The following is a 7,104-nucleotide window of genomic DNA, read 5'->3' as shown; positions in this document are numbered from 1 at the left end:
ACAGACAGAACACAAGAGAGGTAGCTTGCAGAGTGATGCTGAAAATCATTCATGTGTTTTGCTCTGAGACTGTGTTGTTGAGAGAGCAATACATGAAAGTGGCAACAAAATAAACAAGATTAATGAGTCAGCCTAGTGAGAAAGGAGAGTGACGTGAACTTCTGGGGGAGGGGGAAGAAGCAACAGGCCAAACTAGACAGCAAAGTAATTTACAATCCAGACTTATGAGAAAGGAAGAAAAGGGACAAGGTAAACTGGTGTGCAAAGAGATTAGGTTATATGTCAGTCTTATGAGAAAAAGAGTAACAAGCCAAACCAGAGAACAAAGAGTAAGTTATATACCAAATTTTTGAGAAAGAGTAACATGGCAAGTGTACAAGAAAATAAGTAAATATCGGTACCAAACTCAAGGACAAAGAAAGTTCAGTAACTCCCCAGCAAATTGAAAGCAACGAGAAAGTAAGACATAAATCTTAGTGAAGAAGAGAGTAACACAAAACCAATCAAGGGAAATATGAGAGCGAGTAATGTAACATGCCGAAATGATTAGAGCAAAGAGAAGGTAACATTGTAGTAGTGGAAAAGTAAAATGTAAGTAACACACCAAAGTAGTGTGAAATTAGAGTAAGTGATGGTTAAAAGCACATGAGAGAGTAACATTTAAAACTGAGTGTGTGAAAAGTAACATTTACAACTAAGTGTGTGAAAAGTAACATTTACAACTTAGTGTGTGAAAAGTTCCTGTGTTTTTAATAAAGAAAATAACACATAAGGGAGATGAGAGAGATGAAAATTATCATATCCAGGTGTAAAGGGAGTTGGTTGTAGTAAGTCAGAGTGTGTGCTTTGTTTTGGAAATGCCCTCAAGAAGAAGCAGCAGCAGTTATGAAAAACTTATAGCTATTTAAGAAAGTTAACCAGGTATGTAAGGATATTAATAAGAAAGTGAGATATGTGTTTTGCCATGGAAGTGTGTCGAAGGGAAAGCAAGAAGCGAAAAGTTGAGAAAATTTAGAGGGAAAAAAAAAATTGAGAAATATATTTATGCCAAGATGTCAAAAACAGTTATAATAAAGAAGGAAACATAGTTAAGAAAATCAGTCATGCAGAGAAAATAATTTATCTAAAATAATGTGAGAGAAAAGTAGAAAATAAAAAATGTTTAGCCTACCAACTCAAAAACACAGATTCTGTGAAGAATGAAAGGATATCAGTAGGGAAGACAGGAATGATTGTAACAGTGGAAATGTGTATAAGAGAAAAACTAGAAAATTATTGCGTTTGGCTGAGATTTACCGGGAGGGGAAAAAAAAAAGATTACGTTGAAAATGAAGTTCCAGAAGAAATGATTGTACAAAAAGTAGGGGGTTTATTATTGAAAAATTCAGTCGTGTGTTATACTGTGGATTTGTGTTGACGTGGGAAAAAAAATTATGCACATTTTGGCGGGCCATATTTTAAGGAATGATTTTGTAAATTAAATATAGTATATGAAGACTGCTAATGATGTATCAAGACATATTTATAAACTGGGGATTGAAAGAAAAGTGAAAAACTTCTCCACTATTTTTTTTTTTTAAGCGGTCGTAATGTATTAAACTTGCTGAGACTGAGAATGTGTTTTATAGTTCATTTTTGCTTCTGCTACCAGAGGATTTTTATAAGACTTATAGGAGAAGTATTCCAGACTGGATGGGTTAGATATGAGGCTGAGCTGGAGAGGGATGCCTTCATGTGGTGACACTAATATAACCCAGTGGTGAAGCTGCCTGGTTATACAGACGTTCCTCACTCCTCTCCACACTCCCAGCAGGGAACTCACGACATTTACCAATGTCAAAGACCAGGCTGAGACTACTAATACATATCTCCTGTACACAACTCATCCTCTTGGGAGCTATGCCCCCTCAATTTTCTGTGCACTTCACCATGCTGAAGGACCCTGTTCCGACCCTTGCAAGGTAGCTGCTTGCTTGTGGTTGATGGGTCTGCTCAGCCAGATAGATTAGGGTAGAGCAACAACAACAGCAACAAATGTTCCTCAGTCTTCTCCTTATTCCCCAAAGAGGTTGGTGGTCTGTGAAAGAAGGGCAGCTTTGGCTTGCAATCCATGGGGCGCCTGGGATTGCAATTACAGTATTACGGTACAACGCTACTCCAATAGGGGTGTTGAGAAAAGCATGACTGAACTCACCACCCAAGCAAAGATGTGTTGTTTGTATAGCCATTTCCGTTCTATGATTTCTCAGATATTGTATTACAAGGAATCATTTTATAAATGCTTTCCATTCTTTGATTTCTCATTTCATTTATGACAAGGAATCATTTTATAAATGTTGTCTGTTTTGTGATTTCTCCCTTGTGACAGGGAATCATTTTGGCTGCTATATTTCATGGCAAGGAATTGTTTGGTTACTGGTAGTATTGAGAATCTACAGTACTATTTTGAATTTTGAATTTATTTCAGAATGCAGCTCAGATTTTTTTTATTTTTATTTTATAACTACTGGAGAAAGTTTAACCCAATTTGTGCTACAGTTCCAACACAAAATACACCCCATAAATACTTCCACTTTTCCCACACTGCTGTACAGCCTCACACTGTATCATTTACTCAACACACACACACCACTCTATCACAACAAAAATACAGCTGACAAACAGTTCATTTTGCCTATACAGTACTCATGCAGCCTCCTACACCACATCACACTCATCACATGCACCACTCTGTCATAACAAAAATACAGCTCACAAACAGTTCTTTTTCCCTTACTATTGCATCTCCATACACCACATCACACTCATCACATGCACCACACTATCACAACACAGACAGTCCTTCAACAGCACCTGAAGAAAAGACCTCTGGGAATGACCAATTGAAGTCACCCATTTCCTGCAGTCCACTGGGTTCACAGTGAGATGAGCCTGAGGTTACTGCAACGGGAACAAAAACAACAACCCCTTCAGCCAGAGGACATGTTTTCTGTTGTATTCTTGCTACCTTCAGGTGGTGATAGGTGGTCCAGTGGTTAGGATGCCCCACTTGGAGTGATGGCCATGCATAGGTTTGATCCCCAAGAAGCTACTGAAGTTTCCCGATCATATCCTGCCAGTGAGGGAAGTAGGCTGGTCATCTACCACTTTAGTTACTGGACTGTAATTCATTCAAGTAGGTGGAGATTTTTGTCCTTGTGCAGCTTATTTTGTGTAGCTCAGTAGCAGAAAAAACAGTGCTGCAGATCACCATCCTTTCTGTAAAACTTTTTCATGACTCACAGAATATTCTGGTGTTACTCTATTTTACAACTCAGCTCTCAAGATGGAGAGATTTTTATACTCTGTTCACCTTAATTTGGCCCAGATTTTCTTCCATTTATTGCTTATTCCACATAACTCAGTGGCAGAAAAATACACTACTACAGCTCTGCATCCTTTCCGTAGCACTTTTTTGTGACTAGCTCTATATTCTAGTGTTAATCTGTTGTTACAACACAGCATTCAAGATTGAGGGATGGCGTTTTAGGCCAAGTTAGAGTGACACGAGTAACATCTAACCCTCCAATTTGGAAATCTTTATCAGTATGAAATTAGTTGTGATGGGATTACTGAAGGCTATCTCTCATCCCTCCAGTTTAAAAAGTATCACATAATGTGAGGGAAATAGTTTGGCAAACATGAATTGGGGTGGGAAAGGATATCTGCATAATGTTGATGATGAATTTTATGAAAAGTGTCGGTGACAGTGATGATGATGATCATTTTTGTGATGATGGATATTATGAAAATAATGTCACTACCTAAGGTGTTTTGTGTATATATCATCTTTATTTTTTGCAAGCCAGTGTTTACGTTATACTTCATGGCTGTTTATCTTGATAGTCATGTGCAGCCATGGGCAAGAGTTCACCACCACTTCTCTGCCACATGAACTATTTTTAAGTGATATTAATATAAACCATGCTCCAAAAAAGTTTGAGAAGGAATGACACTTACAAATAAGGCATGAGAAGCATGGAAGGAAGGTCACAAGGCTGGCAGAGGAATTTTGGGAGGGTTTTGCTCATGGTGGTACATACCCACTTCAGTCTGAGTGTATAATTCCTGCCACATGCAAAAACACAAAAATCTATGCCAGGTTAAAATGGATAGAGTATAGCATGCAATGGTGTAGGTGGAGAGTAAGAGGTGGTCTGGAGAGGCGAAGGGGTGGCTCAGATGCCATTACCCTTCCCTGAAATATCCCAGTCACCACACACAATTTCTGAGGGAACACCTATGGATTCCCCTAGACCTCTTCAGTACCATGATGACTTATAAATGTTCTTGCTGCCACCAGACTGATGTATTCAGTTCATGAGAGACTTTTGGAACTGGAGAGGTTATGAGGTTCTATCCAAAATTTTCTAGACTGGGATCGCACCGCCTAAACAGGCCATAGTAGCGCAATGCGCCTCTTGGTGGAAGTATTAACGTGCATCGTGAGATTTTGTGCCACGTGGCACAGAGCCAGGCGAACGTGGGGATTAGTGATGTTCATTTGTTTGCTGTTATGCGCATATCGCCAGGCGATTTTCGAGGTGGATATAAAAAAGGAACAGGAAATTTGCACCAGATTTTGGGTGAATTTCGGCAAAAATGCTACAGAGACCTTGGCAATGATTCAACAAGTGTTTGGTCAGCAGTCTCTCGGTCGGACACAGGTGTTTTGATGCCTCGACCTTTGGCGAGACAACAACTGCCTGCTTCACCTTGACAATGCCTTGGCTTACAGTGCATTCAACACCCAGCAGGTTTTGGCATAGAACAACATAGCCTTTGTCCCCCACCCCACTTTTTCGCCAGATTTGGCCCCCATGATTTCTTTGTTTCCAAAAATGAAGATCAAGCTGAAGGGGTGTCATTTTGATACCATGAGGACATCCAGAAGGAATCGCAGGCAGTGCACGACGCTTGTCAAAAATGATTTCCAGGGAGTGTTCCAACAGTGGAGGAAGCCCTGGGACCGGTGTATCAGTGTGCAAGGGAACTACTTCAAGGATAATGGTGGCCAGTAGGAGCTATGGTGAGTTTTCAGTTTTATATACCATTAGTCCGGAAAATTTTGATTAGCATTCCGTAGATGTAGCCATCTTTAATCCCTTTACCACAAGTCTCCACAGTGCTGAGAAAATTTTTTGGAGAAAATGAGCTCTTCCTGTACCATCCCATAAATAGGCTTGGCCATCCTATTTTCTGAATCCCCTGTCCCCATCTGTTCCTTTGGTATGGTGGTAAGAATAAAACAGAAAGCAAAATAAAAAGTAAAATAGTAAAGATGTTGATGTATGGAAAGAGTTTAATGCATTTTTTGATGGGCTTGTAAACTCTGGTTGAATACTGTAATTATATGTAGCCAATCAAAAGTAACTGAAAGTTAGTGTTGGTTTCCCCCAGGTATTAGTCTCCCCTACAATGTCCGATTATGCAAGAGTTACAAGGATAGTGAGCAGTGATGTTGTTACCCTTTGGCATAATGTATAATAGTGAATCCTGTAGATTTACTCCCAGATATACCTGTACAGTTAAATCAGTGGGGCTGCAGCCATTTTAGATATCGATTTTATTATGGTGTAAAAATAGAGAATATAGTCATATCAAGGGTTGTATGGCTAATCTAAGTGAAATAGGCAATTTTCAAAAGTGCCAGTAACTGAATGCAGGTAAAAACAAAGACCATTGAGCAGTATCAAGTATCGTATGAGTAATGCAAGTGAAACAGGCAATTTTAACATTGCCAGTAACTGAACACAAGTGTAGACATGGACCTTTGAACAGTGAAGTGTAGACTGATCAATGCAGGAGTGGTTATTGATGGATGAAGAACTATAATACGATGAATTACTGGTATCAAGGACCATTTAGCTGTGTGACAAAGCACGAGTGTTTAATTGTTGAAACTGTAGTGTAAAGATCTCCTGGTATGCATAAACCTGAACCCAGAGCCTTAAGAGGAATGCTTTGTGTAGTCAGTAGCCAAGCTTTCTGCTCAGCCATTCTCCCTGTGTCTGTCTGGAGGGTAGTAGCAGTAATAGTAGTTGTAGCCCCAGGTTCATCAGAAATGTGAACCCTGTGGACTGCAAGCTGAAGTTCCCTTCTCCTGCTGCTCACCATGCTCCTGTGGGAGATAGGGAAGGAGGTATAACTGGGTTGTTCTGATACTCAGTCATGAAGATTCCGCTCCAGCACCTTTGTGGAGGGTAATCACAGCAAGGAGGTCACACCAAAGCAGCTGTTGTCAAGTGACAAAGTAGTACAAAGCTTACTTAGACTGCACCAAGAACAGTTTGCAGTGACGCAGTTAGGCCGGGTCCACACCAAATGCAGGCTGGCACGGGCTATTGTAGGTAGGAGATCCGCATCACTGTAACCCAAGGAAATTCTCGTCTGTACCTGCCTGTGTCCACTGGGGCAAATTGTATGGGTTGCAGCGATACAAAACTCATCCACACCCTCCCTCGCCAGTAAACATGTGGTGTGGACGCTGCCTTACTCTTGCAATCAAGAATAAGTTGAGGCTACCAATAGCAGATTTTGGGGAGGCAGGAGAGGTGGGCAGACTGTTTGGCCTGTGAGTGTTGTCAGGAGAATGTAGGGAGTCAACAAAGGAAGTACAGTTACCTAAGAGTTTTGATACAATTGGACCGTGGCAATGTCTCTCATGGTTGTATTCTAAGTGGCTTTTGGAAATTTTGTAGTGACTGTTTCTTAATTATTTATTTTTTATTATTATATTTTTTTTATATTTGTAACATCTCATTCTTAGTGACTTTAAATGATTTTGTAACATGTCTGTCTTAGTTGTTGTTGGTATTATTATTATTATTATTATTATTATTATTATTATGAGGCTGGTCACTCTCATCTAAAATGTCGAGACCAACTGCCTAGCCCCGGGCTCCTACGCTCCTCTTGGGGCAATGTAGGATTGGATGATGGATGGATGGATGGATTATTATTATTATTATTATTTCGTAACACCTCTTCCTTAGCAATCTGTTCTGCTTTTATAATTCAGTATCCTCTTGTACATTATATTAAAATGATATAAAGAGACTTGAG

Source organism: Coenobita brevimanus, chromosome 34, assembly GCF_032717465.1.
Source record: "Coenobita brevimanus isolate Jiangsu-jjx chromosome 34, ASM3271746v2, whole genome shotgun sequence".
NCBI lineage: Eukaryota > Metazoa > Arthropoda > Malacostraca > Decapoda > Coenobitidae > Coenobita > Coenobita brevimanus.
This window is presented reverse-complemented; position numbering follows the sequence as displayed.